Here is a 13,790-nt window from a genome sequence, read left to right as displayed (position 1 = left end):
GCACTGGGCTTGGTTCCAATCCGAGCATATGCAATTGGGCGTTTGCACACAGGATAAATGTTCCGAGGGCGTGATGTGAGTGTGTAGCCAGAATTGTGAGCTATTCTGTTAAGTATACACAGGGAGCCATCTGATTTCTTGCACCAGGTATAGGGCTGGTGCAAATGTGTGCTGATAGTGATTCACAAGGAGATGGATAGGATGAATACAATGATCTGCGTGTATTTCCCAGCATGCAGATCATTGTGAGATACTAGGCCTGATCTGTCAATCAGGCCTAGTATCTCAAGAATGCTGCACCTCTGCAAAATGACCTGTTCCGCTGTAAAGTTTGAACCCGTGCTAAAGACCCTGCAATTTTGCTCAACTCTATCAGTGCCATATCAGAAACTTGGTATTTCCGATTCCATAACATTCTCTTGGAAAGCCTTTAAGCTATGTGCTGTGTCTTTTTGATATTGATTTATTATGACAATTACCTCTTACCAAAGCAGGTGGCTTCTCATGTAAACCCACATTACCTGGGTCGTGGTTGATAATCTTTCACCGTAGACTTCTATGTCGCTTCTTCTGGCGGTGACTCCAGTTGAGCCGTCTCAGCTACTACGCTTCCCAACCAGGGATTGGCTTGGGGAACCCCAGGCCCTATAGATTTATACTAGTTATTTGTTGGGATGCAGTCATAATCCCAACCACGGGGATTCTGGTTCTCAGAATGACGGTGCCGGAATCCCAACACCTGTCAGAATCCCGTCACCGTCATCCTAACCTGTCGGACTCCCGAAGATAAGTAGAGTGGTCTGGGGGAGGGTTAGCATTAGAGGTTAGGGTTAGGCCAGGGCCGTAGCTAGGGTAGTGTGGCCGGTGCCATCGCACAGGCACCACAGGTCAGGAGCCGCTGTTTGGGCCTGTCACATTTCTGTTTATTATCATTCTTGCTTGTAGCTTCCTCTTATTTCATTCCCAGCATCTCCTGGCCTCTCCTATATCTTCCCTGGCCCTTCCCCATGAACCCATGGCCCTTTTTTGGGTGCATTATGTCCCTTTGAAAAATGAGGGGGGCGCCAATGCTCTTTCTGGCACAGGGCACCAAAAAGTCTAGTTACAGCTCTGGGTTAGGCACTAGGGGGAGGGTTAGGATTAGGCACTAGGGGGGAGGCTTAGGGTAGGGAGAATGAATGCCAGCATTGGGATTCTGACCGCCAGGATCCCTAGTGCTGGCATCCCATGGACATGGGTTCTCTTCTATCATAGATACACATAGCACCCTGGGTAATTAGGTTATTCCCCACCAATATCCCCTCAATACACTGTCCCTCTACTAACTAATACAGTGTTGGCTAACCTTGACACTCCAGCTGTTGTGGAACTATATATCCCAGCATGCCCTGCCACAGTTTTAGCATGCCCTAATAGCAAAACTGTAGCAGTGCATGCTGGGTTATGTAGTTCCATAACAGCTGGAGTGTCAAGGTTAGCCAACACTGAACTAACACATAGTCTAAGAGATTAATAACTCTACCCTACTTACCAATTCTACTATACTGATAATTAACTAGATTCTTATATCATTACAAATGAGTTGTTGTTTTTCATAACAATAATTTGGATATTTGATAAGCTACAGGTGGCAAATAATTTGTTGGTGCACTTTTAGTGGCAGCTTCATATCTGAGATTGTTATCAATTCTATATTTCAGTTTAAAGTCCAGAGAAACCACTCTATCCTTATTACTTGTATGTAAATAACTGGTATCATCTGGTAATAAGGTTTGGATCTTAGGCTTCTTGCTTTATTACATGGGGATAAAGTTATACAGGATTTCCCCTTAGTTCTTCAGGTAACCAGTGTAGCACTCGTGTTGACTATATGATTCCTGTTTCAGTCACTCCTTTTGAAATTAATCTGTAGAAGGCAATAATATAACCACCTGTTGTCCAAACTCTATGTGAGTCTTAGTCCTATCTTATCTCTGAGTCTCTAGGGAAAGTCCTCCTTAAGCCTCACTTTATGATTGTATTACTTTTTCAATGAATGAGATGCATTACTAGCTAGGATTGCCTAGTGTGCGTATTCTATAGTCTGAAAAGATTCCTGGTAGACCATAAAGTATAGTATAATTTCAATAGCATAAGTTCAGCATAACAGCATACCAGTCCCTCACTCGTTTTCTAGAAATTGAAGCTGGTGCAGGTGGAGAACGGTTGCTTCGAGACCTATACTCTCCTTAGTTCAGGTCCTGTTATTTAAAAAACTGTGCTAGATAAATGACAGAAGCTGACTGGTTGCTTTACACAACTTCTACATTTTATTTCTCTCCAAGGGCTCTATTTACTACAATCTGCATTTTGAATGCAGATTGTAGTGTGATATTACCGACTGAATTCGTATTGTGAATTCAGCCAATATCACAGGGATTTACTAAAAATCCCTTGCAGAAACAGAGCTTGAGACAAAGCTCTGTCCCTGCGAATCCCCTCCGTACACTTATCACGGTATTTTCGCAAAAAATACCTTGACAAGTGCCCGCGCCTGTGCCGACTGACCATCATTAAGCCCCGCCCCCCACCACTAAGCCCCGCCCCCTGTGATTGTGACACCCCCTCCCTTAATTGCACTTACCTGCAGTGATCGGGGCTCCGGTGATGTCCTCCATGGCTCCGGTCAGCTGACATCCCATCCTGCACTGGGACCCGGTCACTGGATGCCGTTGTTCCAGTGCAGTGCATGGGAGACCAGCTGACTGGAGGGAGGAGATCACTGGAGCCCCGATCTCCGGTCCCTAACTATTTTACTTTTTTTAGCAGAGATCAGGTCTGTTTAGACCACACAGCTGATCATTGGGGCTGGCTCCGGGCTCTGCTCTGCCTGTTAGAGCAGAGCACGAGTCCAGTAACCGGGGGAGACCCTGGATAATGCCACCTCCAGGTGGCATTATTATCACAGGGCTTGCCTCGGTATTTTTTTCACACATTATTTTTAGTAACTACCAGGTAGATCGCATTTCCCATTACGATGATGGGATATTCGATCTGACTACTAAAAATACAGTAAGTGATAATTAGGGCGTGGAGTAGAATTTTACGAATTCTACTCCAATTGCCCCTTAGGTGAACTTTAACTTTAGGTGAAACTAAATTAATATGAAAAGGGCGTGAAAACACCCTTTTTCACTCTATTTTAGTAAAAATAATGATAATAAATAGAGCCCCAAGGCTTGATACATCTCCCCATCAGATGTGGTCTTTCTCTCTCTCTAAGGTAGATTCTGATAGGTACACTCAGTAAACCATACACAACTGAGGTCTGGTGATCTGATGACTAAGCTAAAGGTGCCCATACATCTGAGGTGCATTTTCTCAATTCCCTGAAATGCCGATCAGCAGCCATCAAAGATCGGCAATCTGTCGGGGAATCGGGGAAATTATGCATGTTAAAAATCACAGATTTGTCGATTACAATAATTTTCCAGTGCAATTAACATTGCATCTTGGTAAAACCATGCTGCGCTGCAGGTTGTGGGTTATAAAACGTGCAGAAATATTTAGATTTGGTAGGGGTGTGTCCAAACTGAAATTTAAATTGCAGCATAAAAATAAAACTGTCCAGCATTTGTGGGCTACATGCAGAAGCAAACAGTATTTACTACGCATTTAAAAAATATATACTGTATGTTCAGTCTCTCTGTATGCTCACTGATCCTTATTAGGCTCCTTTCCACAGCCTGAGAAACAGATCATCAATATAGGTGAACAAAGTGTAGCACTCCTTCCATTCTTAATAGTGTGGTGGGGATTGTGTGTTACTGGCTGTCTCTTTATCAATAGCAGGAGGCTAATAGAGGGAAAAGAAGATGTGAGCATCAGGGCTAAATAACCCTTATGTAAGGAAGTTTGCTTTTCTTACCTCTTTGATTCATATGTGCAGCATTTAAATGGAGTTTTAACTTTAACTAAGCTGTGGTCAGACCACTCAAATTCACAGGCTCCACTCCCTCTCTTTAAGGGCTCTATTTACTACAATCCGCATATTGAATGCAGATTGTAGTGTGATATTATCGACTGAATTCGCATTGTGAATTCAGGCAATATCACAGGGATTTACTACAAATCCCATGCAGGGACAGAGCTTGTGATAAAGCTCTGTCCCTGCGAATCCCCTCCGCACACTAGTCACGGTATTTTTGCAAAAAAAATACCGTGACAAAGTGCCCGCGCATGCGCTGACCGGCCGCCGCTGCTACCCCCTGGCGCTAAGCCCCGCCCCCCGTGATCATGGAATCCCCTCCCCGCGACCCCCCCTCCCTTAATTACACTTACCTGCATGATCCGGGCCTCCGGTGATGTTCTCCATGCCTCCGATCAGGTGATCTCCCATACTGCACTGGGACCCGATCACCTGATGACCGGGCTGCAGTGCACTATGGGAGACCAGCTGACCGGAGGGGAGTCATCACCCGAGGCCTGATCAATGGTCCCTGGAGTCAGGAAAGTAGAAAAATTGTTTGACAATTCTTTTTTCTTTTTTTTACAGTAATCAGCTTGCGGTCTGTTTAGACCACACAGCTGATTACTGGGACCGACTCCCGACTCTGCTCTCCCCGTTAGAGCGGAGCAGGAGTCCGGTAACTGGGGGAGACCCTGGATAACGCCACCTCCAGGTGGCGTTATTATCACTGGGCTTTCCCTGATATTTTTTAACAATTTATTTTTAGTAACGTTGGTCGGATCACATTTCCCATTAAGTGATACTTAGGGGTTGGAGTAGAATTTTACGAATTCTACTCCAATTGCCCTGTAATAACTATAGGTGATACTAAAATAATGTGAAATGGGTGTGAAAACACCCCTTTTCACTTTATTTTAGTAAACATAATGTTAATAAATAGAGCCCTATGGGCCTAATTCACAGATATACATAAATTTGATATTTACGTAAATCCTCGATAGTTGCCGATCTGCGTAAGCGCAGGAGCCGCACTGAGTATGTGCAGAGCTGTTTCTGTGATGTCAGTCGAAGTACCCCAAAAAAGCCGCAGCATGATTTTCTGGGCGTGCCGAAGCCAGTAACTGCGCCCTTGGACACAGCTTCTCTGGCTCCGCCAGCATGATTTATTTGGACATCCGGAAGAACCTAACAACTTGAGTGTTACTCAGATGTCTGATGGTCACGCAGTTGATCCGATGCTGAATCTTCGGTCGCAGCAGTAGATTGGGCAAGAGGCGTCTTTTTAAATAAGGCGCCTCATGCGACATATCGTACAAAGATACACAATAGCGTCCATCTATGAATAAACCCCTATATGCATAGTTGCTTATATAATATGCCATTGAATATGCTCCTGTAGAAATGTCCGTGCTGCTTCAGGACTCCAAAACTGTGGACAGCTCCCTCACTGCAGTGAAGCTGATTTAAGGCAGGAGCAAAGCAATAAAAAGCAAATACAGTAACTTTGTATCTGGAACAAACAATGTGGCAATGCAAGGGGTGCAAACTGCAAATACATTTATTTATTTTGCATGCAGGGTAAATACTGGCTGCTTTAGCATGTAGCCCACAAATGCTGGACAGGTTTATTTTTACACTGCAATTTAGATTTGAGTTAGGATACACCCCTGTCACATCTCAATCTCTGTAGAAAATTTTATATCTGCCCCACCTGCAGTGCAACATGGTTTCACCCAGGTGCAAAGTTACTTGCTTTTCTTCTTATTATTATTTTTGTTTTGCTTTTCTCCCTACTCAGAGTCAGTCCCAGCATCTGAAGATTGCTTCTTGATAGGTCATTTAATAATTTAAAGAGTAGTTCTGATGCTTTTGCAGCCTTGTCCATAGAAGTACAAATGAAGGATGTAATGTATCTGATGTTCAGTATGTACACCAACAAACTAAAGAAAATGACAATGGTGAACACTGTGGATGAAATGGTATTCATAAGGGTTCTACAACACTCACCACTTACTGTTACCCAACAGTGGTTGCTTGGGCAACAATGTACTGTGGTGTTTCTGCTATCCAGTCCAGTCTGCTGTCCAATACATGGATCCCAGGTGCTTGTATATCTTAAATATAGGAAAAGGTCCTAGACTGCACATCCTGACTATAATATATATATATATATATATATATATATATATATATGTAAATCACAGGGTCACATACCATGTTGCACCCCAAAACTAGGAATGGTGAGTGCCGTGGATTAGTGTTTTATATATATATATCTATATATATATATATAATGGGAGGTGCTACCTGTTGAGACTATTAATGCAGGCACAGAAAAGAGACAAATCACAGGTGCACAACTCCAAATTGCTAATTATATATAAAGACATCAAGCAATAAAATAAATAAATAGGTTTTTACCATAATCATGGCCAAGGTTATGGGCCTACCCACCATATCCAGGTAACCTCTGTAGGGTAGATCCCTAACATACTAGGGTTCAAATCCAGAGCACAGGACACCCCCAAACCAGCTCAGCCAAGCCACCCCAGGGTATCACTCTAATGAGAAAGGTGAAGTGTAAAGTAAGAAAGGTAAGAGCAGCTACAGCTGCATATATAGGATAGAGAAGTGAAAATGCAAATATCTTAAATAAAAGCATTGGACATTCATTTAAATTCCCATTGTCTGCTTCTCAGGGAAGGAATAAAAGGAGTTGACTAATACGCCCCACAGAAATGATTTTCCCCACATTGGGATCAGGGGCGTATCCATGCAGCGCCATCTTCCCAGTGATATTCAGGAAGGGGGCACATGAGCACTAGAGAACAAAGGCCATGGCACAGTGCAAGAGTTTTTGCTTTCACTGCCCATTGCCATCTTTCTGAAGATGTCACTGGTAGAAGGTGCAGCGGAAGAGGAGGGACCTGCTTTCCTGAGGCTATGTAAGTTTACTTTGGGGGCATGGTGTGCTGTGCGGGGCCCCACTGGACCCAGGGGCCTGTGTGCACTGCACATCCTGCACCCATTACAAATACACCTACAGTATTATTATATACTGTAAGCAGTGACATACAGTATAGTAAAACAAAACACTAACTATAACTACTACTAACCTAACAACACAACCTCACAGTCATGTTACTGTATGTGACATAACACAGCTTTGGTGTTTTTGCTATTAATACCATTGCCAGTTTATATTTTATGCTTCAATACTCAGAGATGCAGCGATTTACAAAAGCCACTGCTTAGTAGATTTACCCCTTGGTGGGAAATCAGTTATTAGAAGTGGTGGATTTATTTATAAGTTTAAAGAACTACCGGCACCTCACAAATACTAGTCCGTGACTATGCTTTACCTTAGCAAATCATTTACAAACTGTCCCATACTTCATTGTAACTGTTATTGGAATTCTGGAGGACCCATCCCAGGGATTCTCTATCCTAAACTATTGGGGTCCATGTTGGTCTGGACACTACAATAGGGGGTCTAATTTTGAGTAAGCCTAGAGCAGAAGAGACTTCTACCAGGCTGCCAACACAATGGTCTCAGAGAATTAATTGATATTGCCACAAGGACTTTGAATACTGGGGCTGAATTTAAACATGGAAAGAGAGAGAAAATATATGTATTAACAATCTTTTGATAAACTAGTATGCTGCAGTCTTTGTAAACAAGATCATTAAGTCCAGTTTAAGATCTGTACAATTCTGTGATGTATTCCATTTTATTATGTTATTATATACTTTGTCAAAAGTCACATTCCTAATGTAGTTTATGATGCATGGCCCCAAACAGTATTAAATTAAATGGTAAGTTGCAAATCTTTAGAAATGTGTTTTTTGGAAGGCAGTGTTAGATTAACCTCTGATGGCTCAACTGAGGCCATAACTTATTAGCAGTTTTAACACATAGAAAAAAACTTTTAAAGCTCTGTCATTTAAAAAACAACCTTTATTGGCTTGGTGGAGCCGCCTTCAGAGGATCTCAAATATTTCTTCCAGCTAATTGTCTGTTACAACCACTGTGCTACCCTCATAAATATAATGAGGAAATACCTTACATTCCATTGCTAAAATCACGGTGACACACGAGCTGGGTACACACTGAGCGATGTGTGCCCAGCCAACAATTCCTCGTTTCGTCCTTAATTACCTGCCATGTGGCTGCATGCGATATCATCCGGTTGGACGTGCAGCACAGTCGACCGGACAAAACCGAATGAAAACGCGGGAGCACGCATATTAGCCGTATACACTGAGTGATGCGGACAATATGTCGCTCTGATTCGGCTGAAAATAACATATCATACCCAGCTATAGGCTTCTGGTTTGCCTCCTTAAGGGAGCACTGCCTCTAGCTTTGCTTGTAGTAAATCCACTAGAACCACAGCACTCTGTCAAACCCAAGAATCATAGGGGGCTATTAATTAATGCCCTTTGCCCCGAAAATCAAGACAAAATGGGATCTTCAGTTTGACATTTTCTATTCTGGTATTTACCAAGACTGAACGCAGGAGATATCAGAGTTTTGCCAGAGAGGGATCTTTGGATCTTTCTGCGGCAACTATTGTGCCAAGTGCTGGGTACAAACATCTCCTTTACCATTGTGGTGAGCTTTCAATGGGGCCAAGTCATCGCAGGGACAGCCTCCTAACAGAAGCACTGTTCTGGAATGACTAAGTGGTCTATGTACTAAGCCTTGGAGAGAGATAACATGGATGGAGATAAATTGCCAACCAATCAGCTCCTAACTGTCACTTTACCGGCTGTGTTTGAAGATTGACAGTTAGGGGCTGATTGGTTGGTACTTTTTCTTCATCCACTTTCTCTCTCTCCAAGGCTTAGTACATAGAACCCTATATGATTAACATGCACATAAGTAATCTGTTACTGCTGCAAATAGCGGTGATAACAGATGTTGATCAGCGTGGTACAAATGTGGACAAATTGGACTCTTGATATTGTTTGTGTTTTGTTGGTTGTCATTTCTTTGGCAGTCTCAAAAGCTTTGTTAGTGTTATAATCTGTTCTTTGTCTTTTTATAACTAAAGAGAATTATTTTGTGCTAATTGCTTAGATAATGTATACTGATCATTTAAAACAGTTTATTGGTGGTATCTTCATGACTCCTATCTTCTTTGTATCTAGTTTTGTACCACATCTGATTATCATGTTTCCAGGATATTATTGTACAGGTTGAGTCTCCCGTATCCAAAATGCTTGGGACCAGGGGTATTTTGGATAATGGAATATTCCGTATTTTGGAATAATTCCATACCATCATGAGATATCTTGGGAATGGGACCTCAATATAAACACTGAATGCATTTATGTGTTATATACACCTTATACACACAGCCTGCAGGTCATTTTATACAATATTTTCAATAATTTGTGGCTCAAACAAAGTTTGTGTACAGAAATTAAATTCATTTATGTTTTATATACACCTTATACAAAGAGCCTGAAGGTATTTTATACAATATTTTTAATAATGTTGTTCCTTAGACAAAGTTTGTGTACATTGAACCATCAAAAAGCAAAGGTTTCATTATCTCAGTCATGCTAAAAAAATCTGTATTTCGGAATATTCCGTATTTCGGAATATTTGGATTTGGGAGACTCACCCTGTACTCCTATATCTGCATTTGGGCAGGATTAAGATTAAGGACCTCATTCTCAGTCAGATGCACCTGCAGCTGTTTTTATGTCCCGCAACAGCAGCACGTTAGCTAAATTATGCTAATGCGTGTATCCGCCCATCTATGCTAATTATGTGTCATTTTTCATGTGAATGGCAGGCCTGCCCACTGTTTCTGCATGCACAGTAGTAACTGGACTTGCACCCACCGGTATACTGGGTGCAAAAGATCCACCTGAACCCTTTGTCCTATCTCTGTAAGCGTGCTCCAAAAAAGTCATCTGCAACTGGCCCATGACACTCCCATGAGACGGATCAGTGGTGTGCATGGCTTCACCCAATTGCATCCCAGTAAACCCATTTCACAGACAGAGTGACCCGTTGATTGATGCATTGAGCAGCCGGCACTTTCAATCCCCATCCGTGTGCATTTGCGTAGTGTGGTACATGTAAAGTCTATTATTGCTTTTTGCATGGTTTGTGCAGCTTGCAGATGACCACAGGATCCATATTTGGAATTGCATCCAACTCCGGACCTTTCACTAAGTAATTTTTACCTGCAGCATCCTAGCCATGGCTGGAGCAACATGGAATCAATGTGTTATATATATAAATATATATATATATATATATATATATATATATATATACATATATATCTCCAGTACACACGGCAATATGGCAAACATGGATATCTGTACCCTCTCTTTCCTATATGGTGCTTAGCAAGTGGCTAATTTTCTGCGCCACTCAACTAGCACTAGCTGCCAGTATATATATGCACTATATTTTGGATTCTTTCTTTGGTCACCACTGTACAAGAACTGTTAACAGTGGATGGGTTGCAATTTGATGGAGCATATTCCTGGGAAACAGCCCAAACGTTTGACAACATCTGTTTTGTAATAAATGATACTGTGTGCATTACGGAATTTAATGGAGTGTGAGTATCTCTACCTAGGTCAGCAAAGGCTAAGTGTAAGTGCCAACTCCAGTATACAATTTACAGAAAAGGGAACAAATGATTACCATTGCACCCAAAGAAGCTGATTATGGTTAATTATCAACACATAAATAATCTATCATGTAATTAAATAAGTAAATCACATGGTATATGTTCCAAATTAAAATGAGCAACTTCAAAAGGTTGATGCAAACCATCATAGTACACAGAAATCCCATAGACCATAAAGAACAATGAAATGACCAAGGTCTAAGAAATCTAAAATTTGTATAATTAACAGTAGGATTTCTGCAGTGTTTCCACAACATGTTGGGTTACAATTGTTGAGTCTTTATGAAAGATCTTAATTTTGGTTGCAGGCTGATCTCTTTTGTACTCGCGCACACACACAAATACCCTGCAAGAACTTCTCATCTGTGTGGAAGTCATGATTCAGAGTGTACGGTAATCAGTGGCGTCCCTCCCTGCTGTGAAAAAGGGGCGTGGCCTTGCGGGCTGAACTCCCGTGGTCCCGTTCTTCTTACCGGTGGGGGAAGTCGGGTGTGCAGGAGGGGAGGTGCGGACTGCCTTGTGGTTGCAGTGTCAGCTCCCTCACAATATCAGGAGTCAGGTGCTGCACTTAATACTACAGTGCAGCACCAGGGTCCTGTCACTGAGGGGGAGTCTGCACCTTGGTGTCACTCCTCGGCACAGGATACTCCTTCAACACGCCCATGATCAGGTCTTTTTTTGCATTCAATTTTCACGTTTCACTTTTGGCCACCGCCCTGTTGTCCAGCCAGGAGCGCACAGAAATCACAGTGGTCAGACCATTGTTTTATCCCGTACAAGTTGTGAATGCCATCACAGAGCTTGGTTCGCATGTACGCAGTATGGACAGGATCACCTGTTCGCGCATGCACAGTACCAAATAATCACTCAACTGTGTAAAAATCGGAATAGCGTACAACTTTGAATTAGGCCCAATGATCATCCAATACAGCTACAGTAAGAAGGCTGAGGTAAGTACCAAGATGGTGACTCCTTGGAATAAATGTATAAAACCACGATTTGCTTAAATTGATGCTTTGTGGCGTGTTTTTGTGTGTCTTACAAAGCACTAGATTTATTAAAGCAAAACTATAGGAAAATCACAGCACAGTTGCCTTTTCCAAACCCAGCGCCCTCAAATCACTCAGATTTTAAAAAATATGAGATGGGTATGTAATGGCGACAGTCGGGATCCCTGTGGTCAGAATCCCAATGCTGGGATCCCAACAGGGTTAATATTCCAACACTTGTTGGTCAGTATGCTAACCCTCACCCTCTCCCTACCCTAACCCTCCCTTTTTGGTGAATAACCCTAACCTCCCCCCTAGTGTCTGAACCTAACCTCTCTCTCCCCGGTGCCTAACCCCTAAACCTAACCCCCCTTAACCCCCTAATACTTACCTTTGACATGACTTCAGTCGGTACTCTGGAGCTGGGATCCCAACTGCTGTCGGGATTCCAGCTCCAGGATATAGTCCGTCGGCATGCCGTGTGGAGGCATGCTGAATACATCCCAAAAAATACAAATTACCAGTTATATTAAGCTGCAGTATCACTAGCCACAGGAAAACCTACAGAAAATTCTGTCAAACCATAGAGGTAGCACTGGCCGACGAGATTGCTGAAATATCACACCACTGGTCTAACACAACCTTTGAAACCTATAGAAAAAGTACCAATTCCTTCATGCAAATGTGACTGTGGCATTATGGCAGAATGGAACCATTTGTAATGCCTCCACATGGAACGCCTCACCATTAACCTGGTATGTGTAGTGTATGGAGATGAGCGGGTCCGGTTCTCAGAGGATCGGACTCACCCTAACATAGGGGATCCAAGTAGGATCCAAGTCTAGCTGGGGTTTTCCCGCCTGACTCAGAATCCAAAACGGGGCAAAACGTCATTCTCCCGCTGTCGGATTCTCGCGTGTTTTGGCTTGTATATAAGTCCCTCCCCGCGGTGATTGGTGCCATTTCCTTGTTGAGTCCCGGGCTGTGTGGTTGTGCTGTGCTTCGTGGTCCACCCCAGGGGGGGCTGTGTGACAAGGGGGCTGTTGTGCTCTGTGCTCTATCCATTGTTCTGTCACTGTGCTCTGGCTCTAGTCCAAAACAGGGGGTTGTGTGCCAAATCCAGGGATGTGCTGTCACTGTGCTCTGTCCAGGGGGCTGTTGTCCAAAACAGGGGTGTGCTGTACTCTGTCCAGGGGCGGCTGTGTATCCAATCCAGGGGTGTGTTGTCTGTGCATGGGCTGTAAAAAAAAAAAAAAAGTAACTATAAGTAAAATATAAAAAAATAAAGAAATAATAAATGAAAAAAAAGTTAAAAATATTTTTTTGTGTGCTGTACCCCAGTGTATCCATATAAGCAGTGTGACGCTGCATGCTGTACCCCCCCAGGTTATCCATATAAGCATTGTGACGCTGCTGGCCATACCACAGTATAATATTCATAAAAGTGTTGTGACGCTGTCGGTCATTCATACCGCAGTGTAAAATTCACACAAGTATTTTGACACTTTCGGTCATTCAGTGTAATGTTCAACAAGTATTGTGACACTGTTAGTCAGAAATACTGCAGTGTAAAATTCATACAAATATTGTGACGCTGCCATCCATACCGCATTGTAATATTCATAAAGTATTATGACGCTGTAGGTCATTTATACCTCAGTGTAATATTCGTACAAGTATTGTGATGCTGCTATCCGTACCACAGTGTATATTCATACAATTATTGAGACACTGCCATCTGTATTGTGACTCTGTAGGTTAAACCGCAGTGTAATATTCATACAGTACTGTGACAATGCAGGCTGCACCCCAGTGTATGCTTCCATACCCTAGTGTATCCATATAAGCACTGTGACGCTGCAGGCTGTACCCCAGTGTATGCTTCCATACCCCAGTGTATCCATATAAGCTTTGTGATGCTGCAGGTCATACCCCAGTGTATCCATATAAGCACTGTGATACTGCAGGCCATATCCCAGTGTATGCTTCCATACCCCAGTGTATCCATATAAGCACTGTGACGCTGCAGGTCATACCACAGTGTATCCGTATAAGCACTGTGATGCTGCAGGCCATATCCCAGTGTATGCTTCCATACCCCAGTGTATTTGTATAAGCACTCTGACACTGCAGGCCGTACCTCAGTGTATCTGTATAAGCACTGTGACACTGCAGGCCATATCCTAGTGT

General features: G+C 42.8%; 1 long non-coding RNA gene across 1 annotated transcript in view; it reads left to right on the top strand.

The window, feature by feature from the left end:
* The window catches only part of LOC148506042 (uncharacterized), a 107,188-nt gene that overhangs the window by 58,272 nt on the left and 35,126 nt on the right, over positions 1-13,790 (top strand). The window lies entirely within an intron of this gene.

This window comes from Taudactylus pleione, unplaced genomic scaffold, assembly GCF_031769625.1.
Source record: "Taudactylus pleione unplaced genomic scaffold, aTauple2 ptg000431l, whole genome shotgun sequence".
Classification (NCBI taxonomy): Eukaryota; Metazoa; Chordata; class Amphibia; order Anura; family Myobatrachidae; genus Taudactylus; species Taudactylus pleione.
The sequence above is the reverse complement of the archived record's forward strand: the minus strand, read 5'-3'. Positions and strand labels throughout refer to the sequence as shown.